The sequence below is a fragment of the Papaver somniferum genome, chromosome 3 (genome assembly GCF_003573695.1).
Source record: "Papaver somniferum cultivar HN1 chromosome 3, ASM357369v1, whole genome shotgun sequence".
Taxonomy (NCBI): domain Eukaryota; kingdom Viridiplantae; phylum Streptophyta; class Magnoliopsida; order Ranunculales; family Papaveraceae; genus Papaver; species Papaver somniferum.
The window spans coordinates 59582005-59609105 of NC_039360.1; the positions used below are offsets into that span (position 1 = coordinate 59582005).

The 27101-nt window shown below is 36.8% G+C and overlaps 1 pseudogene; it reads left to right on the forward strand.

Annotated features, from left to right (window-relative positions):
- The first annotated feature begins 11436 nt into the window (after window positions 1-11436).
- Window positions 11437-22132, forward strand: LOC113359481 (annotated as a pseudogene).
- The last annotated feature ends 4969 nt before the right edge of the window (window positions 22133-27101 follow it).

Here is a 27101-nt window from a genome sequence, read left to right on the forward strand (position 1 = left end):
GACGCTATTGTGCTGTGTCATTAATAATTTCGCTGAGACATTATTGTTGCGAGATTCTGATCCTACATCTCGCCTCTTCTCATATCTTTTCTGCAAAGTAGAGAATGATGTGAGAAATGCCGCAGCTGCTTATCTGAAATGCCGCAACTGCTTATCTTTTCATATTCCACATTTATCACACGTACTCTCTGTTCCATTTATTTCTTGACACGTCTTATGTACCCACTACTTTCAACCGCTCACGTCTCTTCGTCTTAATAGTGTTTATTTCTTCGAGTAAAAAATCTTCTTTATATACTCTTCTTACCCCCTTTTTCCACTTTTCTTTTTACTTTCTCTTCTACTTTTATTCTCTCATCTCTGCAACTCTGTTATTCTTCTGCAAATTCTGCTACTGTAATTTTTTCTTCCTTCAATCCTTTTACTTCCCATACATTCCCATACTCTATATTCAAACATGGCTCCAAGTGGTCATAGATACGAGAAGACTTTACAAGATGTCCAAAAAGATCTTGCTGATAAAGGTTTCACACTCTCCACCATTCCTGGTGAGAATGCCAAATCAATTCTTTCTGTCAAGATTTTCTCTTATCAATATTGTGATGATCAATCAATCATACTTTTGCTAGGTCAGATTCTCGCAGGTCTCCCTATTCCTCTTTATAACCCAGATCTTCCTTTATTTTATGAAATTCTCGCTCATTCGGGATTTTCGCGAGCCATCATCCAACTAAGTGGGGACTGCATCCGTCTGATGCTAGAATTCGCTAATCGTGGTGCTGTTAGAGGATCTCTTTACTCCAAAGAACTTAGGGATCCAAAATTAGCAAACTTAGAAATAGTTGCTGAGAAGTATACAATGGCGAATTTCTTTGAGAACTACGAACTTATCTCCATGAAGAAAGAGAATACTCGCTGGGGTATTCGACTAAAAAGGAAAGATAACATTGATGAAGCCAAAATTCTTATGCAAGACTGGCATTATGGTAAAAACACAACTCCTCGCCAATCCAAGGATGATAAATGAGGTGTTTTTCCTTTAATGTTAAAGGGACCCTACATTGCTGGATCAAACGTTCTTCCTGCGAATCTCGCTACATATCAACCTTGGGTTTTCTCTTGGCCCGAGAAGGATAAAGAATTATGTTTCTCCCCTTTAACTCACTTTATATTTCTTTATTGATTTTTATTATTCTGTTCGCTAACTCTTGCGACATTCCACAGATCCAAAAATTGAAGGATAGTTATAACAGGACTGGGAAATCTAATACTCTGTTAGCTCTTCGCTCATACACAGATGAGGTAAGAAATTTTCTCTTATGACTTTAAATAGTACTGTTACTTTCATGCATCCATTTCTTATTTCTATCTGTGTGTGAAGATTATTGCTGAAGTAGAACAATCTGCTGATGCTGCGAAGATTGGTGATAAAGGTAAAGGTGCTCTTCGCAGAGAAAAATCAACTGGTCCTCCTCCAAAGAAAAGAAAAGTTCGTTCTTCTTCTCCTTCAAATGTTCCTTCTAATGAAAATTTCGAAAGTGACAAGGGTGATGAGGATAACGATGATCTTGCTGCAACTGAAGATTTTCCACCTGAATCTTCTATGGCTAAGCTTTCTGGCCTCTTTTCTGATTCTCTACAAGGAATGGGAGACAGCCAATTCGCAAATACTTGCAAATCTCTCGCTACCCTTTGTGATGTCCCTTTACTAGATGGTGATAACTCTCTTCGTAGAGTTTCTAGATCAGTGACTCCCGACTTCTTGCATTCTCTCAATAGTCTGGTATACTTTTATCCTTTTACTTCTTCATTGTTATAACTCAAAATCTTTTTCTATATTAATATTTTTTATATCTTTTCGCAGGCTGGAAAAGCTTCTTTTGCTGTTGCCTCAGATCTAGAGAGAAGACGCGAAAATCTTGAAAAGAAGAATCTTCAATTTCGCAAGAAGAATGAAGAATTGGAAGCTGAAGTTAAAGGTCTTCGCGAGAAAATAGACAATTAGAAATTGATTCTTCCTCGTATAAGAACAAAATTTCTATTCTTAAACAAGCTAATAATAAGCTTTACGGTATGTTACTTTTCTCTTTTTTCTTTATTCATTCACCCTGTTGTTTTATCTTATTTAAATGATCCTTTTTGCAGACATTTATGGCCTTTCTGATGAAGCTACCCTTCTTCGCTCATTTCCTAATGCCTTGGATAATGATACCCTTCTTGAACGTCTTAACAATTCCTTAAATAGCTTCTCGAATGATAGAATTTCATCTCTTTCTCTAAATGAACTTAGATCGAAATTTCGCCTCTTAGAAATTGATCATAGATCCAGTTTAGGCTTAGCCAACAGATTTAAGCGTCTCCTTATTGATTCCAAAGAGAAAACCAATGAGTTAAGAACAAAAATTAGCGGTCTCACAGATGATAAGGATCGTATCTCTGATCAAGGTGCCAAGGCTTTGGCGAAATTCCAAGAGACTCTCCTTGAAGTTCAACTTGAGCGAGATGAAGCTAACCGCAAGAATATTGAACTCTGCGAAAGGGAAAATCAAATTCGTTCTCGTCTTCTCATAAGTAGTGAGGATGAATTTGTCTGGGCTGAGAAAATTTAGATGATGCTAGAAAAGATTTAGGCGTAAATGTTAGTCTCCAAGTTGAACATACAGCCTTGATTAGAGATATGGTAGCAGTATGCTCATCATTTTTGTTCTAAGCTAGCATTAATTTCGCAACATCTCTTCTTCTTCCCTTTCGATTGTATCCACCATCAACCTCTCACTTCTTTGTACATCTTTGATTTTGTGTCGCCAGTTGTCCTTCTTGTTTGCTCTTCCTTTGCAAGATTCTATCTCAGTTTCGTAACATCACTTTCCTTCGACCCAATCTCCCTATATGATTCCTACACCATTGGGGTGAGGGAATTTGATGCATTGGTGTAAAGTTGAAGCTACCCCTAGAATCCCATGTAGCCAAGGTGGACCAATTAACGCATTGTATGGTGATTCTACATCAACGACACATAATGAGATTTCAGAAGATATTCCCTTCAATGGAATTCGCATAGTAACCTACCCTTAGGCTTGTTAGAAGTACCATTAAAACCATATATCTTATATGTTGATGGTATAAGATCATCATCTCTTCCACCCATGGTTTTATAAGTATGATAAAATAAGATGTTCACAGAGCTTCCAGTATCGACTAGAATTCTATTGATTGCCCATGAATCTTCAGCTTCATCATCCTCATCTTCTTTTGGTTTTGGATTAATTTCTAATTTTATCACCAATGTATTGTCATGCACTTCTTCTCCTTCGGGAATTTCTTCTGCAGTAAAAGAAATGATTTGTTTCTGCCATTCTTCTAATGGCGAGATTTTCGCAATGTTCATAATTTCTCTTCCATCATTATCTCTTGCGAACACTCTACTCAAAACATTATCATGAAAATCTTCAATTGTCTTATATGAATGTACATAGAGTGACAGAATAGATTTTTTGCTTTTGCACCAACTTCTATGAAGAATGTTTCTTTCTTTTTCATCGTATTCACTTTGTGATGTTCTGGTGGTGGTGGTAATGGTTGAGATTGCGGATGCCCTACCAGAAAGTCGTTTAGTTTTCCTTGATCTATCATTCAAAATATTCTTTTTACATTTCTGCAATCATTTGTGGTATGTCCATGAAAATGATGATAAGAACAAAATTCATGACTCTGTGGTTTGGAGGTGGTTCCGTTCCCATGTTCCACGGTGTTGGTATATTTTCCATCAAGATTATAGCTTCCCATATCTTCTCCACACTTGCATTTAGAGGTGGCATTTGATTTCTTCCCATATTACCTTGTGACTTCCTTGCCTTTATTATAGTTTTGTCTTTGACCTCCATAAGTTTCTTGCGGTTGATCGAGCCTTTGAATCTTGTTATTTCCTCCACGATTGTAGAAATTTCTTTCTCTCATACTCTTCTTGATCTCGGCTCCCATAGCTACCAATTTCTGCTGATTGTTACTTGTCACCTTCTCTTGTTGTACTTGCGAAGTATTCGCCACTGTGTTTATTAGCTTGGGTAATAAGCTTGCATTCGCTGTTTGTGAGCTGGTGTTCGCAACTGGATATGATTCCATTTCATTTTGCCTTTCCTCTAGAGCAATGTATTCTTCTTGAAGTTCTCGCAATTCAGTCATTATAATCGTATTCTTGACTCTGAAAATTTGGATATACAATAGGTTTGTTGCAAACATAGCATTGATAAATGATAATATGAGATATCTCTCATCTACACGGCCAGCCATTTCGCTACACATAGTTCTCCATCTTTTAGTCAAGTGTTTCAAACTTTCGCCAACCCTTTGTTTTAATCCAAACACATCTTCTATACTAGGTCGTGAGAAATTATTACTTATATATGCTCCCAAGAATGTAGTCTGCATATGATTGAAGGAGGTTATTGTATTCTTTGGTAAACATTCAAACCATTTTAACGCTTCTCATGTTAAGCTGGATGCGAAATATTTGCACAATACCGCATCATGATTTTCCCATTGTAACATGCATCTCACATAGGCTTTAATGTGCTGAACTGCATAAGTTGTTCCATCAAAAATGCTGGTTAATGCGGGCAAATTGCATTTTGGTGTTATTCCTCCTAATTGCACTTCCCTTGTAAACGCAGTTTTCGCAACTTCTTCTATTGTTTCATCCAATTGTCTTCTACCTACTTCTCCTCTGTTATTTAGCATTCCTCTCATTTCTTCTAATTCCTTCAAGATTTGTTTATTTACACCTGAATCTTGATCCATTGGCCTCTTTAATTTTGCTTCTCTTCTTCTGTGTTCACGTCTATCTTCCCTTGCGAAATTTTGTATCTCTTCTTCATTATCCTCATCTCGTCTTCTTCTGCGATTCTCTTCCTCATCCCTATCTTGAATTCGCAAATGATGATGTCGTTCATTTTCCCCTCCATAATTTTGTTCATTTCTTATCAATTCAATTCGCTGTCTTTCAGCCATTCTCTTTACTCTATCATACTCCTCATTGAGATTATCATTATTCCGGTTTTGTGTACGCCTTCTTTCCCGATTGTCATGATTGTTATGGCGAATTGTCTCCTGGAGCTCTTGTTCTTACATTTCCGCTCTCAATCTTTCACGTTCGCAGAGTAAACGTGCTTGTTCAGCATAATGACTTTCAATTTCTTCTTCAATTGTCTGTTGATTTCTTTGAGTTTCTCTTACATGTAAAATTCTTCTTCCTTCCTCTTGATTTCCTTTGCCATCTTGGTTATTCTGTCCCTGATTTTGTTCGTTCTCTTGATTTCCTCCAATTTTCCCCTCATCAAAAGTTTCATTTTGTGGAACGTAGCGATCATCAGTTCTTTCTCTATTTTCGCGATTTTCTTCATTAGGATTTGATATTTCTTCTTGAACATTATTTCCAGCATTAATTGTGGGTGAATTTCGCCTCATTTCTCTTCTAGTCGATCTTGAATATGATTTTGTAATACTTCTCGATCTTGTATTCTGTAGTCTTATATTCTCCATCCTTAATTCGTGATTTTGCCTTGTTAAATTTGCACGTTCTTCTGCTTCAGCTCTTCTTTCTTCATGTATTCTTCGTCTCAATGCTTCTAACGCTCCAATTTCCTCACCTCAATGAATTATTCTTTCATCTACTTCTTGCTTTCTCTCTTCCTGTCTATAATTTATGTTTTGTTGCTCTTCTTCTATTTCTTATGCTGAATTTGATCGCCAAGTGTGTATACTCACCCTGTCATAATCTGTATTCCTCTCTTGAACTAGTGTTTGTTGAATTGACGGTTGAATTTGATTTTCTCTATTATTTCTCATCCTTGTAGATTCTCCCATTTCACTTCTTTCTCTTCCAGCAATTCTTTTGCTTCTTCTAATAGTAGTCGGTTGCTCGGATGTATTTCTTCTTCTAGCCATTTCTTCAATGTTACCAGTATTGGAAGAAATTATAAAAAATTCTTAATCAATCAGTTTAAATTTTCACAAATCTCAATATCAATCTTTAGCTTTTTCTACAATAATCTTCAATTTCCCCCTCCTTCTAGCGCCATTATGTAGTTGCAGGAAATCCTACACTACACTCTTCATGTGATTTTATCATTAATCAACTCATTTTAGGTTTATATTCTTAATTTTATTGAGTAATCTTTGGATGTTCTTACAAGAAAAGATAAAGGATTAAAGAATGATCTCTGCTCTAAACTTTCTCTCTCATGTTTACTTGTTTCTTACACAAAAAAGATCTCTCCTTCTTTTTACAACTTGAACGACTATTTATAGGGAAATACATAGTGGATGACAGCTAATATGTCCTTTATTTTCGGATATGGTTTGTGACATTCTCGCAGCCTTACAAATGTTAATTTCGCAAGCTCTTTAATTTTCGCAGGACTATTACACCTTTCTCATGATCCTAGCTGACGTCATTTGTTATATTCATCCTGAAATTGTTATGCGACGCTATTGTGCTGTGTCATTAATAATTTCGCTGAGACATTATTGTTGCGAGATTCTGATCCTACATGAGCACGAGGGTATTTTGGGTAGTTCGTGGGAAAAAAAATTTGTCCTTGCCACGCGTGCAACACTACTGACTCAGCTAACTGGATAGTGGATGGAAAAAGTAACGATGTGAGGAAACACTATTTTTGATTTATTTGGGGAGGAAACGCTAATTAGCAATCTTGGAAGGGGAGGAAACGCAAAATAACCCTAATAAATATTAAATATTAGATGAGAATATAGAGTTATTAGATAGTGGTAAAACAAATATAAATTTAAGAAACATTATGTAGTGGTTTTCATATAGATATAGAGGTAAACCTCTATATAGAACCCTCTACCTACATAGAGGAGAAACCAACATTATGCTGTGAAAACAAAGTTTAACAAACATTATGCTGATACTATGCAGATGATTGACTATAGAAAACAACAATACTGCCTATTTTCATTCAAGAGCTAATAGGAAAATATGTAGAAATAATATCTTAGCTTTGAAAGATGCAAATGGTAGATGGTATCATAAAAGAAAAGATTTAGTGAATTTACTCACTAATCACTTTTCCTCTATTGCCACTACTACTAATCCTCAGCTAAATAACTCTTCATTCAACATTATTCAGCAACTAGTCACAGCTGAAGAGAATCAAAAACTCATGTCAATTTCAGATAAGGAAGAGATATATGAAGTTCTCAAAGGCATGTCTAGCTGGAGTGCCCTAGGTCCAGACGGTTTTCCAGTGGGTTTCTATATTTCTCAATGGGCAGTAGTAGGAGATGATATCACTTCTATGGTCCAAAATTTCTTCAATACAAAAAAACTACCACATCGGCTAAATCAGACGGTAACTTGTCTCATCCCAAAACAGAATCAACCATCAACACCAAATGAATTCAGACCAATAGGTCTTTGCAATTGCTCTTACAAAATAATTTCTAAACTAATAGTAGTCAGAATGAAAACTCTTATGGATAAAATCATCTCTCCTTCTCAAGTAGCTTATGTTCCAAAAAGGCTAATAAATGATAATATCATTTTATCCCATGAACTAATTCATACGATGAAGAAGTCAAAAAAGAAAACTCCTCTTGTAGCTCTCAAACTAGACATGTCGAAGGCTTTCGACAGATTAGAATGGTCTTTTATAGATAAAATGCTCATTCATTTGGGTTTCTGTGCTGACTGGAGAGCCATTATTCAGGAATGTATCTCGACTACTTCGATTTCCGTCAGACTGAATGGTAGCACTTGTAGTCCATACATCCCAACTAGAGGTTTAAGACAGGGAGACCCCTTGTCTCCCTATCTGTTTATTATGTCAATAGAATATCTATCCAAGTCATTAGAACATGCTCAGATGAAGAAGGATATTCAGGGTATTAGTATATCTCAAAAATCAGTTCCATAAATCATCTTTTATTTGCGGATGATTGCCTGTTGTTCTTTCAAGCAACGGAAAAAGGTATTCAACATATTTCTGAAATTCTTCATCATTTCGGGAGCATATCAGGTCAACTTATTAATTACTCCAAGTCCTCAGCCTTTATCTGTGGTGATATTTCGCAAGATGTTAAACTCTCAATAACTCATAAGTTGGGTGTTAGGAGGTTATGCTCATCAGATAAATACATGGGTCTACCAATTCTCTTAGGGAAGTCTAAAACATCATCTTTTCAGTCTTTAAAAGAGTCTTACGCTAACAGATTCAAAGGATGGAGTTCAACAACCCTTAATCAGGCTGCCAGAACAACCATGGTTAAATCGGTTCTAAACGCCATTACTACTCACTACATGAGTAATTTCCAAATTCCAAAAAATACTTTGAAACAGCTTGATACTCTTCAAAGGAATTTTTGGTGGGGGCATAAAAAAAATAAAGGGATTAATTTTGTTGCATGGGATTCTCTCTGTATGCCCAAGGAAAATGGAGGTCTTGAATTTAGAAATCTAAAACAATTTAACCTGACTCTGTTAAGAAAATTAGCTTGGAGGATCTGTACTGAAATAAATATATCATGGGTTAAAAATATGAAGCAAAAGTATTCACCTCACTGTGAATTTCTTCATTTTCAGTAGAATCACCAAAACTCATCTTGGGTTTGGAAAGGCATAGAAAAAGGGTTAGAAATTGTCAGGAAATTTCATAGATGGGATATAAGATGTGGTACCAGAACTCTTATTTGGTATGATAAGTGGATAGTAGGTTTAGATCATCCGCCTTATCCAATTGGAAATTTCAGAGAACCAGTCCATCTTGTGTATGTATCGGATCTCATGCTACACAATCCAAAAAGTTGGAATGAAGAGTTAATTAAAAAGACATTTCCAGGTCATGTTGCAGAGTTAATTCTTAGGATGAATTTACCTCAGCAAGGTGAAGATAGAATAATTTGGGAGCCTAATAGAACTGGTGAATTTACAGTTAGATCGCTTATAAAGTGTTAACCAATTCATCTGTTAATCATTCAGAACATCAGAATTCAATTCCTAAGATAGTTTGGAAGAATTTGTGGAAAATAAAAGCTCAACACAAGATTAAACTGTTCCTATGGAAATGCTTGAAAAACATTGTTCCAACAATGGCTAAAATTAGTCTCTATAAGAAAGATATAGACACAACCTGTCCTTTATGCTATTCACAAGAGGAAACTACACATCATCTACTTATAGAATGTGACTACGCAAAATCGATCTGGTTAGGAATGAATGTCAATGTTGATAGTTTACAGAGTCAGAATATTAATGTCTCTACTTGGATTGCTAGCTGGTTTTCTAACAGTTCTTTGGAGGAGGAAAATCAAAGATGGTCTTTCACCCTAATGTATACAACATGGCAAATATGGAAGAACCGATGCATGAAAGTGTTTTTAAATAAGAGAACTAATGCATGGTTCACCTGTCATGAGATTAGGAACCTCTCAACTTTGTCTTAAAGAAACAAGTCAATATCATGAACATCAAAGAATTTGGAAACACAACATTGGTCTCCACCATCAGATACTCAATTAAAAATAAATATAGATGCTTCTTTTGATCACTCTTCAAAGGAAATTGGAATAAGACTAATCATTCGAGACTCTGCAGGTTCAGCCAGAGGTATCAGGGGAAGGCACTACTATGGAGGAGTAGATCCGGAGCAATCAGAATGTTTGGCCATGAAACAAGCTATACTATGGGCCAAAGAACTCAACCTCAACAACTTAATCTGTGAAGCAGACTGTATAAATGTTACTAGCTCTATCAGCAATGCTAGCTCAGTAGTTCACTGGATGAACCGGAGCTATGCAGATGAAATAAAACAGTTGTTGTCATCTTTTACTACTTTCAGTATTAGTTATGTAAAAAGATCGGCAAACAATGTGGCTCATGTAATAGCCAAAAAAGCTAGAACCACTAAGACTTCCTTTGATTTTGATCATAACACCCCCAATGAAATATCTATGCTTGTAAGGGAGAAAGGAAGTCAACTAAGAAGTTATGTAATATATTGGCTTAATCTAAGGGTTTCTTGCATCAAAAAAAAAAAGACTATAGAAAACAAAGTTGTTGATATAGCCATATAAGAGTAAGTGACTAGGGGTGAGCATGGACCGGTGTGGACCGGTTTTCACCTCATCCGCATCCAATCCAACACACTACGGATTTCAAATTTGGCATCCGCATCCAATCCATCATCCAATGGATGCACGGATGAACGAATTGGGTGCAGATAATCCAATGGATTTGTGTTAGTTAAAATTTATAATGAAAAAATAAAGCCTATATAGATGACTTCTTATAGAACCTACACATTTTATATATGTATATAAATAAATATAGGAGTGTCATGGACAACACTCCAAGCAAACGCCTAAAAATTCTAAAACTATCCATATATTTTCTAGAAACTATATAAATGCCCTTAATCTAACGGGTATGGATGTCCAACGGATTTTCAAGGTTGCATCCAGGTCCAATCCGTAATCCGTTGGATTTCAAAAGTTTCATCCGCATCCAACCCATTAGCGAACGGTCTGGGCATCCATCCGCACAAATACGGTTGGTCCCGATTAAATCCGCGGATTACAGATAAAATGCTCACCCGAACAAGTTCAATGAATTCTTTTCAAAATTTTCATTTTTGAGCTTGTCTACTAGCCCAGTTCAGAACAAAATTGATTTAACTCTTTCATTCGCAATGAAGCCCAACCTTAAGACGGGTACGTAGGGGTGAGCATGGGACGGTATGGACCGGTTTTCGCCTCATCTGCATCCAATCCATTGCACTACAGATTTCAAATTTAGCATCCGCATCCAATCCATATCCAACGGATTTGCATCCAATGGATGCACGGATGGACGGATTGGATGCGGATAATCTAATGGATTTGTTTTAGTTAAAATTTATAGTAAAGAAAATAAAGCTAACACGAATGACTCCTTATAAAACCTACATATCATACATACGTATATAAATATAAAATGCCATGTACAACACCCTGAGAAAACATCTTAAAAATTCCTAAATGATCCATAGTATTTTCTAGAACTATATATATGCCCTTAATTTAATGGATATGGATGTCCAACGGATTTTCATGATCGCATCCGGGTCCGATCCGTTGTCCGTTGGATTTCAAAAATTCCATCCGCATCCATTCCATTAACGAACGGTCCGGACATCCATCCGCAAAAGAACGGTTGGTCCCGGTTAAATCCGCTGATTACGGACCAAATGCTCACCCCTATAAGTGACTACCGTAAAAGTAAAACCAACATGCTGTGAAATTTATAAGCCCAACCTCAAGCCCAGTTACAACACAAATGTGCCTGCTTGTGCATATAAACCTAGCCAAAAACACTGGGTGCCAGAATGAAAAAAAACTCTAAATTTTTTCTCAAACAGTTTCTCTGTGTGGCTGAACCAAATGGGGAAGATAAAGAAGAAAGTTAGATTTTCTGATGAAGATATGAAATCTATAATCAAAGATCATTCAGAGTTCTTCGATACTCTTGTAAATTTAATCCCTAAAGATTTCAATATACCAACTCCAGAGAAACCATATATGCAAGGATTAAGTAAGGTTGCAAAAGCTTCAGCCAAGAAAGAATCAAGAGAAAATCGTAAGAAATCTAGAAAAGCTAAGTTAGATCCTGAGGTTTCTTCGGGAACCCTAGATGTACTAAAGCAAAAATTATTGGAGGATTCAGAAGATGACAATGATGAAGAAAAAGAGGAGGAGGAAGAAGAAGACAATGATGAAAGAAAATTGGAAATCAAAGAGCTAGAGACGAGGAGAAATCGTTGACTTATGAGGAACTTCAAGGAAAGTTGAATAGGAAATTGGAAGAGCTTAGGTCTAGTCGAAAAGCTGGACCTGAAGAGGAATCGTGTTGGGATCCTAGTCCCACATTGGTTAGATGTGGCTTAATTGGTAGTTTATAAGTCAATATGTTCCCTCTTCTAGTCAACCGGTTTTCGAATTGAGTTCTACCCATGGGCTTATGAAGAGTATAGGGTTGGTACCCTAACATTTGGAATCAGAGCCAACCACCACGACCCATGCCCGCTCCACGGAAGGGGTGACCTATAGGCTAGATTAAAGTGTTGGGGCACCTATGTATGGGCGTAGTTGTCGTTGGGATCCTAGTCCCACATTGGTTAGATGGGGCTTAATTGGTAGTTTATAAGTCAGTGGGTTCCCTCTTCTAGTCAACCGGTTTTCGAGTTGAGTTCTACCCATGGGCTTATGACGAGTTTAGGGTTGGTACCCTAACAAATGAAGGATTTTTCAGGGACCATGGTTTTTTCTTAGGGGACCATGGTTTTATTAGGCCACCTTCCCTATAGTTATAAGGGGTGTCCTAAAGCATTGAAATGACTAACCTACCCTTAACCTAATTTAATTTGAAACCAACTCAATAACCACCTGTATATATATATATATATATATAACCACCACCACCATCTCCCACCATCGCCGATTACCACCACCACCACCTTCGATTATCACCACCACCAACCACCGATTACCACCACCACTGATTCTTATTTTTGATTATCGTTGTTGTAATTAAAATTCGAACTCTAAGACTTGTTGAGATTGATTTTAAAGGAATAAAAGCGAGAGTCATTGGGATTAGGATTCCACCGAATTCATATCAATAGGTTCAATTATTCATTCTCAACAATTATCGCTCAATAAAACAACATCGACTCTTATTGTTGCCAAGGTAGATTCTCCAAACATTAGTTATAAATCGTAAGTATGGGACATCAAACATCTAAGCAAGCATGACCCATCTAATAAAATAATAACTAATTTTTTCAAATCATAATTCTATTTTAATTAAGTGAAAAAGTCAAATAAAGAATACAATAATTTTATCCAAGTATGAAATTCGGCTTCCTCCGTCGTCCCGGTGATGGGGTTTAGCTCCACATGGTGAAAACACTCTCAAAATAATATTTCATTGCTCAAACAGTGTTTACAAAGAAGAGAAAAAGAGAAAATCAATTAAAACAGAGAATCACAACGTTTATAAGCGTTGGAAACCCACTAACACAAAGAATAACGGAAAACTGTCGCAGTGGACAGTCTTATTTCTTAAGCGTAAACGACAGTTTTTTTACGACTGTCTTTGCAAGTCTGTTCTTCGTTCTTCACTGTTTTTCTGCTGCTGCTGCAGAGAAATTCTCTCGACTCTGTAGCATCCCCAATCACTCGAGGCCCTTCTCTGCTCCCAGGAAACTCTATTTATACTCACAGTACTTCAAAATCTTCGTAATTACTCCACAATATCTCGCAATAAATTTCATTATTCTTCACGGGAATAGTTCCCTTTTTTATCTCATTCTCACGTCTGTTGACAGACTACACACTCCAAACACGAAGCTGCACGTATCTTGATTGAGTGTGACTAATTACAGCGCACGAAATCCTCCAAAAATATCTTAACTGATAAGTATACTTGATATATCCTCGAGAAAACAATATCTTCCCTGTTTTACTTCAAGCCGCGTGGACAACCCAATATTTTCAATTCGAACACCATTACCACTCCTGTTTAGTCAAAACAGGATATTCCAAGTCAACCCCAGCGATTTAATCTCGCCAAAACTCCCTGCAATTCTTCACATAAGCTCTCGGATTTTAAAAAGAAACCCGTAACTCCCTGTGTGATTCAAATTGAAGTTCCAGCCAATTCTAATCCAAAATAATGATCATACCATTCCTGTAAAGCTTAATCAAGACGTCCCATGAAATTTCAGCGATTGAGTCTCAGTACAGCAACTTCAAAACATCAACCCTAATTGATAGGCACATTTTTGTGTCTAATTTGTCCTCAATGTTCTGTATTGTTAATACTCGATTTCGTACTTATTATGGTGTTTTATGTTTTTGTAGGTGTTTTTGGAGAAATACACTTGTGTGGAAAAAGTTGCTCAAAAAGTGTTGTTTGGACTCCCGGAGAAAAGTAGTAAAGGCACCCTCAATTTGGATAAGGGGCACCTCAGTTGGGCACCTGCTATTCGCACCCCCAGTTTGGTTAGGGGGACAGCATCTTCTACCTTTCAAATCTGTTTTTGGCGGGAAAATCTGGTTTCAAAGAACCAGAATTAGGGTTGGCAGTTTGGACGAGAATGAAGGAGACTCAACGACTGGGAATTGTTGGGATGACTTGAATGGTGGTAACAGGCGTGGTATGGTCGATTTCGTCAGCTATATTTGGTTAGATTCTCGGTGAGAAGAAAACAGGGGAGTGCGTACTTGAGAAAAGTTTTTCACGGGATTGTACGTGTTTTCTGTGCATGGCGTAAGATGATGTGTGTTTAACTACTTCTGGGACGTGTTTCAGACTAATTGGAGTATGTCAGATGTGCAAAGACGCGTGAAGATTCAAAACAGGGAAGAAATCTCCGTATCTTGTATGGGAATATTTGTTATTAACTGCCAGGAATTATTTGGAGTTATGAGAACATATTCTCGGTCAGAATGGGTATATATACGCTGCTAGCACCACAGAGAAGGGGGTCGAGAGTCTGGGGGGCTGAGGAGAGCCAGAGAAGAAGAAATTCGAGTTTTCTCAAACTCGGTTTCTGCTGCTGATGATGATGATGAACATGAAGAACACGAAGAACGGACCATCCAAGACCGTCGTTTTCCAACAGTAAAAACGACTCATAGCCGTTGGTCGTACATCATAGGCAGACTTATTTGCCAGCGTTTGCGACATAGAGCCGTGGGTCTTAGAGCAACAGTAACAGTGACACATCCTCTGTATCGTCTTTTTTTTTTTGGTTTGTAACAAATATAATTGTTACAAAACCCGGTTTTGAATTATTTCTCCATTTTCACCCTTTGAGCAATAATAATGATTTTTGAGCGTGTTTCCAACATGATGAGCGGCTAATTCTCCCACAACCAAGGCAATGAGGAAGATATTTACGCATGAATAATTGGTAACTATTTTATTTTCTCTAATATTTAATTATAATTCACTCAATCACTTCTTTTGCAGAGTTTTAAATTGTTTGCGTAATTTTCCTAATCAGTTGTGATTCAATTAGATAGGTTATGCTTTGTTTAGATAATCTATGCTTAAGGGATACAATTGATGTTTGAGAATTTGCTTGATTATTAGTGAGTTAAGATATAAAGGACTTAAAAGATAATTAGAGTTTTGGATTATTTACCATCATTAATTCATGTGTAATAGTGGAATCAGTGTCTTGGTTATTTTCTCATACCTATCGTCCACTTTGTTAATATTTTTGTATATAATTTTATTAAATCTTTAAATTTAATCTTCATAAGTCCGAGAGTTTGAACCTCATTACTACAACATCATTCAAAAATTATTATCACTAATTTTGTTCCATTAAAACCCATTTTCCCGCCAAAACTATGATGCTTCAGATCCATGATTCTAGCCAATTTAAATCGAAACAGAGACCCATACCAGCTCTGTTTGGGTACTAGGAACAAACCCATTTGATTTTAGCCATTTAGTCTCACCCAAACACCTCCAAAAACGAAGCCCTAATTTTGCTGCCAGTTTTCCCGCCAAAACCGAATTTGAAATGTTGAAGATGAAGTGCCCTTAACCAAATCGTGGGCGCCTTTAACAGATGGGATGCTCTGGGGTGCAAACATTAATTGAGGTACCCCTTAACCAACAGTGAGAGTCCGAATAACACGTGTCCTCCGGGGTTCAAAAGCCACTTTTCGAGCAATTTTTTCCATAAGAGCTTATTTTCTTGAAAATACTTAAAACAAGATTATTAGTGATAAAATGAGTCCTAGCTGATGTAATTATGGGTGAAAATGCGTCGCACTTGCGTGCTCATCAAATTCCCCCACACTTACATTTTGCTAGTCCTCGAGCAAAACAGAAAACTGACCCGCTACACAGCTGGTTATATAATAAGAGACATAGAGAGACCCGCTACACAGCTGGTCATAATTTTTTTTTTTTAAGACCCGCTACACAGCTCGTCATATAATGCAATAACAAAGAAAAGACCCGCTACACAGCTGGTCATAACCCTAACAATCATTTTTTTTATATAGACCCGCTACACAGCTGATCATTATTATTATTATTATTATTATTTTATTTTTTTTGGAGACCCGCTACACAGCTGGTCATAAAATGCAAGAAAATTCCTGAAAAAGAAAAGTAAAACGTTAACCACTCCCCCACACTTAAACATTACATTGTCCTCAATATAATTGAGTCATCCAATGCAAAATTTAAGATGGGAAATCCATAAGATGAAAAAAAGTAAACGAAAATATAAAAATAAAATAAAATACACCTACTGGAATGTACAAAAAAGGATCCCCAAAAATTAACAACCTGAAAATTTGGGGATCAACCCAAAATACAACATTTGTAAATGACAGCTTCACACTTATGTTATAACGATGCGGAGACACTGAAACTATTAAAAACAAAGATTTACCCCTAAACCATGTTTTTACTGCACAAGGAAGTGCGTAAAGAACAAAATATGGGGATTCTATTGAGACTGGGGAATTATCAATTGACTCATGCACTGTATCATGAATAGGCAATTCCTCTGTGTATTTAGATGCAAAGTACTCCAGTAAAATTTTAGAATCACACAATTCTAACCCTAAATTAGGTAATTTTTGGAAGTTTAGGGGTCTAGAAACAACCTGTAAGTCGGGTGAATGCTTTTGCGAGATAGATTCATCTAAAGAATTAAGCAAATCCTCTACACAATCATCCACATGGTCATTTATATATTCAGTATGAGACAGAGAGTCACTACATGATTCATCATCATCAGCAGCAAATAATCTTTGACATTCAAGAACTCTAAATCTTTGTTCCAAACTAGGTGGTGTGTGTTTATAATACTTCTCGTATATCTCTAAAGGAGATTTTCACTTACCACATGTGGATCAAAAACTCCATACCGTTGCCTATGCATGTATTCACCAAGCGTCATCGTAGATGAGGTTTCCTGATAATCCGAATTTCTATGCATATATTCCGCCAGCGTCATCGTAGATGACGTCTCCTCAGAAGAAGTCATCATCCTCAAAAAGTCCCTGAAAACAAATACAAAAACAAACGCATAAAAAGGAAAAAAAAAAAAAAAATCTAAAATGAAATTAAAATACTGTACAAAGTAAAAAAAAAAAACCTAAAAATTAATCTAAAAACAAATCCGCGTCGGCGGCGCCAAAATGATTCTTATTTTTGATTATCGTTGTTGTAATTAAGATTCGAATTGTTGAGATTAATTTTAAAGGAATAAAAGCGAGAGTCATTGGGATTAGGATTCCACCGAATTCATATTAATAGGTTCAATTATTCATTCTCAACAATTATCGCTCAATAAAACAACATCGACTCTTATTGTTGCCAAGGTAGATTCTCCAAACATTAGTTATAAATCGTAAGCATGGGATAAACATCTAAGCAAGCATGACCCATCTAATAAAATAATAACTAATTTTTTCAAATCATAATTCTATTTTAATTAAGTGAAAAAGTCAAATAAAGAATACAATAATTTTACCCAAGTATGAAATTCGGCTTCCTCCGTCGTCCCGGTGATGGGGTTTAGCTCCACATGGTGAAAACACTCTCAAAATAATATTTCATTGCTCAAACAGTGTTTACAAAGAAGAGAAAAAGAGAAAATCAATTAAAACAGGGAATCGCAACGTTTATAAGTGTTGGAAACCCACTGACACAAAGAATAACGGAAAACTGTCGCAGTGGACAGTCTTATTTCTTAAGCGTAAACGGCAGTTTTTTTATGACTGTCTTTGCAAGTCTGTTCTTCGTTCTTCACTGTTTTTCTGCTGCTGCTGCAGAGAAATTCTCTCGACTCTGTAGCATCCCCAATCACTCGAGGCCCTTCTCTGATCCCAGGAAACTCTATTTATACTCACAATACTTCAAAATCTTCGTAATTACTCCACAATATCTCGCAATAACTTTCATTATTCTTCACGGGAATAGTTCCCTTTTTTATCTCATTCTCACGTCTGTTGACAGACTATACACTCCAAACACAAAGTTGCACGTATCTTGATTGAGTGTGACTAGTTACAACGCACGAAATCCTCCAAAAATATCTTAACTGATAAGTATACTCGATATATCCTCGAGAAAACAATATCTTCCCTATTTTACTTCAAGCCGCGTGGACAGCCCAATATTTTCAATTCGAACACCATTACCACTTCTGTTTAGTCAAAACAGGATATTCCAAGTCAATCCCAGCGATTTAATCTCGCCAAAACTCCCTGTAATTCTTCACATAAGCTCTCGGATTTTAAAAAGAAACCCGTAACTCCCTGTGTGATTCAAATTGAAGTTCCAACCAATTCTAATCCAAAATAATGATCATACCATTCCTGTAAAGCTTAATCAAGACTTCCCATGTAATTTCAGCGATTGAGTCTCAGTACAGCAACTTCAAAATATCAACCCTAATTCTGTTCCATTAAAACCCATTTTCCCGCCAAAACTATGATGCTTCAGATCCATGATTCTAGCCAATTTAAATCGAAACAGAGACCCATACCAGCTCTGTTTGGGTACTAGGAACAAACCCATTTGATTTTAGCCATTTAGTCTCACCCAAACACCTCCAAAACCGAAGCCCTAATTTTGCTGTCAGTTTTTCCGCCAAAACCGAATTTGAAATGTTGAAGATGAAGTGCCCTTAACCAAATCGTGGGCGCCTTTAACAGATGGGATGCTCTGGGGTGAAAACGGTAATTGGGGTGCCCCTTAACCAACAGTGAGAGTACGAATAACACGTGTCCTCAGGGGTCCAAAAACCACTTTTCGAGCAACTTTTTCCATAAGAGCTTATTTTCTTGAAAATACTTAAAACAAGATTATTAGTGATAAAATGAGTCCTAGCTAATGTAATTATGGGTGAAAATGCGTCGCACTTGCGTGTTCATCAACCACCATCGCCCACCACCGACGATTACCACCGCCCACCACCTCCGATTATCACCACCACCAACCACCGATTACAGCTACCACCTCCCACCATCGCCGATTACCACCACCACCACCTCCGATTATCACCACCACCACCACAGCCCACCACAGCCGATTACCACCACCACCTCCTCCGATTATCAGCACCACCAACCACCGATTACCACCACCACCTCAGATTACCACCACCAACAACCACCACCACCACCACCACCACTATATATATATATATATATATATATATATATATATATAGCTTAATTTAAAACATTAACAAAGATATTCTCACAAACCCATTATTTGTCATTCGTTTTTGGTTGAATAAATGAGAAGTAACCATTAAAATGAGTTGAAAATGGAAGTTGCAGAGAGGTTTAATGGAGGGTTTTTTTTCAGAGAAAAGTTCGGTTATCACGAATTAATTTTTTCTCAACCGAACTCAGAGTTCGGTTGATTCGCAAAAAAATACTTTTAACCGAACTCCTTGTATTAGAACAACACAAGTCCATAAGTTCGGCTCCTTCGTAAAATAAGGATATCACCGAACTTTAGTTTACGAAAATAATGAGAAGTCCACAAGTTCAGTTCGTTCGCAAAAATGTTAAGTTTTCTTTGTAACCGAACTCTACCTTTGAAACTTCGTAACCGAACTCTACCTAATTCGCCAAGAAATAAATTTCGTAGTAACCGAACGTTTGCCTAATTGCATATATGCATATATAAGCTCAGTTCGGTTGATTCGCAAAATATGTTGAAGTTTGAGAACCAACCGAACTTCTAACACTAGGTTACTTTTAACCTGCAGTTCGGTTGGGAACTTGGTTGCGTTGAAGTTTGCGAACTAACCGAACACACAAGATGTACCCAAATAAATTGTTAAGTTCAAAGTTCGGTTACCTACCATTTTATCCTAGGTAACCGAACATTACACTGTACGACCAAAACCTCCGCTAACGAGTGAGTTCGGTAACCTGCGTGTTTGGAAAACGTAACCGAACTACACTTTCAGGTGTGTTCGGTTACATGTTCTTGACATATGGTAACCGAACTGGCCCAAATCTACATAAAAAATTTCTTTTTTTTTTGAAAGTTTGGAGCAATTCAATCAACATTATCTAAGTTTGAAGCACACCTGGGTAACCAAATACCCTTCCTCCGGTTGTGGTTGGTAAAATCCATCGTTTTTCATGTTTTCCTTCTTCATCTTCTCTAACTTTACTCTCTCAATAATTCTACTTCTTTAAAAAAAAAACCATCTGATTTTTTAATCTCACTAATTATCTTTAACTTAATCATCTCACTAATCATCACACTAACTATTATTAACACTAACTAATCATCACCCAAAATTAATCAGGAGGACAATTTAGGTATTCATATAAATATCCAGATAAGAGGTGACCTAGATTTACTTCTAATGTCTTTACCGAAAATAAAATCATGGTCACAAAAAACCATGGTCCCCAAAAATCGTTCTTAAATCGAATAGAGAGAAGAAAAGGCAATCCTGGTTTTTGAAAAGAAAGAAAGAAAATAAAGGTGAAATCCAAACTAAAGCGGAGACTAAGAAGAAGGCAGAGGCTAATATTTAGAGTAAGAAGATTAAGGAAGATATTGCAAATGCTGTTGATGGACTTACTTTTGGTCATGTCAAGATTGATGAAAATGATGGAGAATTTGGTAAGAAGAAGAGGAAACATTCAAAATCTCAAGCTCTTGAAGAGGCGAGAAAGATACAGGAAGCAAAGAAGGATCCTGAAAAGGGGGAGATAATCTGAAAGAAACATACATTGAGTACAGCAATTAGTAGAACTGCTGGTATTAAGGTTCATGATGATCCGAAATTGATAAACAAGAGTATTAAGAAACAAAGGAAGCAACAGCAGAAAAGTGTTCAGAAATGGAAAGATAGAGATGAGACTAAAAATAAAGCTAGGGCTGAAAAACAGAAAGCTAGGAATGATAATATACAAGGAAGAATTCAAGCTAAGAAAGCTAAGAAAATCGAGAAGCGCGAGAAAAAACTCATGCGCCCAGGGTTTGAAGGTCGCCGACAAGGGTTTATCAATGAGCCTGCCAAAAACTAAAATGTGGGTAATGAATTTAATGATTATGTTTTATTACGTTATTTTCAATTGACATGTTTTTGAATATTTCTTGAGTTATGAATATCAAGTTTCTTTTGTTCTTGCTTTATTTTGATCTGTTGATAACTTGCTTGTTTATGTTTAAACCTTCGAGAAATGTTAATGGAGGTATTGAACTAGTGACCGTGTTTCTGATTCATTTACGAGACATCGGTTGTGAGCTGTTCTTGTGACCATTTGTAATTTTTATATTGCTAACAAAACCATAAAAATTGGTGATGAACTGTACTATGCTGTTTCAATAATGCGATTAGATGATTAAAATTGTCACGTAAATCATAATAAGAAAAATTACTAGACTTAAGTTTAGGTCATCTTGTACCTTTAGGCTTTGGTTTAAGATGATAACTGCAGCTGTTTTCCCTGGGGGGAACTAATTTGAGTTAATGGTTTTTCTTGGTTAACTGAGTAAAGTTATATATATTCAGTTCTGAGTTTACATGAATTGTTAATGGAGTTATAGTTGTAGCTAAGTTTGTGATTGAATTCAAGGGATTGGTACATATTGGAGATGGAACAAGAATTGAGTTTTGGAATTGATAATGAATTGGCTTTGCATCAACAGTTGAGAGTAAGGGCTTGACAGTGTTGGTCAGCTGCACTGAAATGGCAATGAGTCGCAGGTGGGTGTTTACAAGACATGAATATGTTGTTATTGCAACAATGGAAATGATTGAGACTAAGAGAGTGATACAGAGACTGTAGTGGAGATGCAAGCTGAGATGATATTGAGACATGAGTCGGTTCTGCAGGTGTTGGTTTTGTTTGTGAGATGATGGGACTGTACTGGGTTGCAGCTGAAGTTAATTGTGCTGGTAAGAACTCAGTTTGAATGTGTAGAGGGTCAATTAGTAAGCAAATATAGTATTGCAGTTAAGATAGGACTGATTGTTCTAGAAGTGTAAGCTGAACTTAGTAATAGTACTATAATGGTGGTGCTGCTAATGCAGGAAAGAGGTCTGAGATGAAATGTATGTATTTAGAGTTAAAAGAATGGAAAAGATGTTGGATTATTGATTGTATTGTTGCTATTGGTGGTCTCAATGCAGGCTTGCAGATGCTAATTAAAGGTAAGCTGTATTGGTAATTGTAAATGTGTTATAGAATTTGTTTAGATTAAATGAAATGGTACAATGATGAAGTGATAGCCTTAGGCTAGTGAAACTGACATAATCATCTGTAAATCATCATCAGAACCGAAGAAGACGGAAAAAAAAAACAAATTTCGGAATCCATCAGCACCAACTCGTTAACAATGTGTATATTAGGTATGGGTTTCATTGGGCAGTTTGTTGGGGAAAAGTAAAGAAAGAAAACTGCTGGTATGCTATTAATAGTTTTGTAATGTTTTTTTAAAGTTCTGCCCTAATTGCATATATTTAACTTGGAATTAAGATCATTATTATAAAAGTATTTTTCTTCATGGATTTGGCTCTATAACAGGAAGGTGTATGGGACTTGTACAGATTCAAGTAAGAAGAAGGAGCTTGAGATGTTGGGATTTGATGTTGAGATCTTTAAAATCTGTGAAACTGAGTAAGTTTTTTCATTTCAATTAGTTTTGCATTTGGAAATGTTGATTAGCCTTGATATTTTCTATGCCAATTTTGTTCAACATTTTATCTCTTGTTGCAGTTAGTGTGGTCGTGATCATGTACTATCCAATTTTGTAAACGTTATTAGACATAGGACACATCCGGGCCCATGGATGAAGTAAAACCTTGAGTTACACAACCTATTTTTTGTGCAAGAAATAATATATCAAGGTCCTAAATATTTATCAAGTGTATAGAAAAAGTAGAAACCTAGAAAACTTTTACATAATATATCAAGGTCCTAAATATCAAATGTATAGAAAAAGTAGAAATCTAGAGAACTTTTACATAATACTGTATATGTTAAACCACTTTTTGTATGTCTCTTGGTCTTGGGCCATGTGAATCTAAATGAGTAGGAGATCAATCCAAAAACCAAGATATAAACACACCAAGCCTGTCGACGGCTGTAACTTGATTTTGTTATCGAGTATATTGGAGAAGGTAGTATGGCTCCCTCTCCTTTCAGCTTATTCCTGTAACTTCTTAGAAAGACTATTTAGAGCTGCTTCGTTGTTGATAATCCCAGGGTTTATTTTTGTATTTTTCTGCATTTTTCTTGTATGTAATAAAATGCTAAAGGTGCTTTTTTTGTGATTCAGTAATTAATGACGCTTTATGTGAACAAAGGCTCTGGGACATAAGATTTAGAGGTGATGAGAACTTTAACATGTGCGAAATTTGCAAGACTTCACAATCGATGCAACTTTTAAGGGTAACGTATCTCTTTTCCTGAACCACAGTTGTGATCCTAACTGTAAATCGGAAAAATGGTTGGTGCTCGTATATCTGTTACCTATATTTTCTGTCATGATACTCTTTCGTTGCTCATTACTTGCTACTGCAGGAAAACCATATCCTTCCACTAACAAAAAATAATATTAGTGCTCCGGGTTATGGCATACAATTCTATGCTTGAAAGTTGGAATGTCATCTTCAGTATTTACCTACACTTCTGAAACTAATATAGATTTCAGAACCATTTTAGCATTAGGCCAACTGACGGATTTACACAGGCTAGAAGCAAACAAACCATATGTATGATAATAAATCACTGTCATACTAATCTGCTGAGTGAAATTGACTTCCTGTTATTTACGACTTGTTTTTTTTATACAATTGGTTAATGAAAAAGTAGTCACTTGTAAAACGCCTCCTCCTCCTGAACTTCTGTCTGACAAAAAGAAGTAGTTCGGGAAGGGTAAGCATTTGGCCGAGCCAATTCATAATAATACTTTCTAACTCGGTTGCTGCTGGTGAAGACATCCAGTTGAAGCCCACAACATTAGATCCAGTACTAAGCATTTCACCAAGGAACCCAGCAATGGAACCACTTGAAGGAAAATAAGCGAAGTAATTTAGACTCTGCCAATGAGTAAGACCAGGGATGATATCATTGGTTACATCTTGAAGAATGGTTTCAATGGAGAGTTGTTTGGTGCTGATTCGGGTAATCGTTTACGCAAGTATCCAGGCTCAACTTGACTCCTAACAGGATAACTCTCAACAAAATTGATCATATGACCTTGCCTTCTGAACTCATCCGGATCAAGTGGGTTTTGTGAACATATTGACATGCTTTCAAGGTTACCAGTAGGGAGACTACCCATTGTAACTACTTTAGCTGATGAGCGAGTGATAATTTGAGAGAGAGTTGGTGTTGAGAATCTCTAAAGATATGAATAGATTTTATTTTATTTTTACATTATCAACTTAATTCAATTTTGTTTTACAAATTGGAATTATGATATCAATTTTGTTTTAAAAATTGGAATTATGATATCAATTTTGTTTTAAAAATTAGAATTATGATAAAATTTGTCTCATACCTCTTTTACAATTTTTTTTCCTTTACGAATCTGGATTCGTGAAATCACGTAGTGGTGTCGTTTCATCAAGTTCTTCGGTTGGCCCACCCAGCATGGCGACGGTTGTACTAGTAGTTCTCCAGGGGTACATGTGTAGCCGCATCGCCTGCAATTCTTGTGTGAGTTCTTTACTTTCTACGGAAGAGTTGTTTACTTTTTATCTTGTTACCTTGTTTTCACCAGAGATTATGGTTTTAGTTCTTTTGGTGTTTCTTTCACGGGAGCTTTACTAGATTAGGTCAGTTCTCTCCAGTGTAAATTTAACTAGTCATTTGTCAAGATGAAATATCAATCCGGTTACCAAATATCACATGCAAAAAGTTTTTGCATTCGTATGGATGGTGTTAAAATCTTCCATATCAAAAGCCCTTTATCTCTAATGCCATTTTATGGGTCATAGTTGCTTCCAAACCAAATGTGTCCCTTTTGAATATTTTACCATCTTCCGACCGTCCCACCAACTAAAATCGTACCTCATATTTTAATGTTGGCCTGCCTCCTACCACGACGCGTGGGGAGCTGTAGAAGCCCTGGGTCATTTTTTCTTCAAGAAACAGATAGAAAAGGCAGAGAGGAGTGGCTCGCATTTGAAATTAAGACGTGGACTGTCGGGGGCTATATGACAGACGCTAAACAGCAGGGAAGTAAAGGTGGGTCCATATCTACGTGCCAATTTAAGATTAGCTGCCCCAGCTGTAAAAGCGAGTATTGGCTTGATCTAAAGCCGTGCTTTTTTGCAAACAAAAAGATCTGAGGCCGTGCTTGGCAGCTCGCACAGCCGTATTAAGACCGTGTTTCGGCTCCTAATTTTGATGGTGGTCTTATGTTTGGTGGTAGTTTTGACGGTGCTGTGTGTCGTTTTCATGCGGGTCTCCACAGTAGACAGAGTTTCGGGTAGTCAGGGGTGGCGGTGATCGGGCTCTCCTTGGCTCGGTGTTAATTTGCTACTTTGGTCGGCAGTTAAACAATAGTAGTACTAATTAAACACATAAATGCGGCCGTCTGATGCCACTTAACTACCGAACCTACCTAGCTAGCCAGCTCTATAGTGGGAGCTCTAAAAACCAGCTGATTTCTCTGATTAACTAGTTCCATATGACTTTTCGCATAACAGTTAGTAGTAGTTAATGTAGCTAGAGTCCTGCCGAGCATTCAAATTCTCTTCCGACATTAATATTTCATCTAGATTCCTCGCGAGGGCTGCGAGAGTGAAAGATTTTAAATCTGGACTTTATCAGTTGTAAGCTGCATATTCTATACCACCATGATGAAAATCTACTGCATATATATGGTTAGACAACATGATATATCACTTCCTTGGCAAATAAAGTTAGGGCTGCACATGGGCGGGTATGGGCGGGTGTAAGCTAAAACCAACCTCGCACCCACATATTACGGGTTTTTTTTCATAACCAACCCCGCACCCACAAACAGCGGGCGGGTTTTGTTACCCGCCCGCTACTGGTTGGGCGGGTTTAAACCCGCTTTATATTCAAGTATTTAGAGTAACTTCTATTCTCCTTGATTAAGTGAGAAAAAAAAACCAAAACCCCCAAAATATTCATATTTAGGAAGTTCACAGATGAATATTAAGTGTTGAATTTGTTGATTTTTCGATTGTTGTCGATTTCTGGTGAAGATTCGAAGTTGTTGTTGTCGATTTCTGGTGAAGATTTCTGGTAATTGTCGTTCGTAGGTGAAGAAGAAGAACTGAGGAGGAAGAAGAGGAGAGGCCGAACAGAGAGAAGAGTGTAGAAAGTGAATGAGGGTTATCAGTTATCCTATCTACTAGTATTAGGGTTTCATAATGGACGACTATGATTAGTTTTATCTAATGGTATATAATCTGCGGGTTTTTTGGGTGGGTATGGGCGGATATTAGCTTAAACCAACCTCGCACCCACAGACAGCGGGTTTTTTTGTTTCATAACCAACCCCGCACCCACAACGGGCGGGTATGGATTAAAAACCCACGAATTTAGCGGGTACGGGTGGGTTTGGGTATCGTGGGCGGGTCTTGTGCAGCCCTAAATAAAGTAGAACTTCGATAAATTAATCCGCGATAAATTAATAATTTCACTAAAATAATATTTTTTATCAGTCCCGATTTGGGTCAATGTATTAAATTAATGACCTCGCTAAATTTATAAGATAATAAAAATTTGAAGTATCCAATAGGGCCCAACTGAAATATAAATTAATAGTCATTATAATAGCATTACATTATGGTGTCTTACTAAAATAAGATTCCAAAGTTGTTTGTATCTTGTTCACGTCAATCTTTATACAACAGTAGTGTTTGGTGTGTCACGTCACGGCTGAGATACATTGGAATTTCTAACTACCGACTGTGATCTTCACTCCCCTCCTAGAATACTGTACTTGATTTGGTTAATCCAATGGCCAGCAGTCCCCCACACTATTGATTTTGTTCCTATTTCATTTTTTCTATTCCGTAACGGCTGAGTGCCTGAAT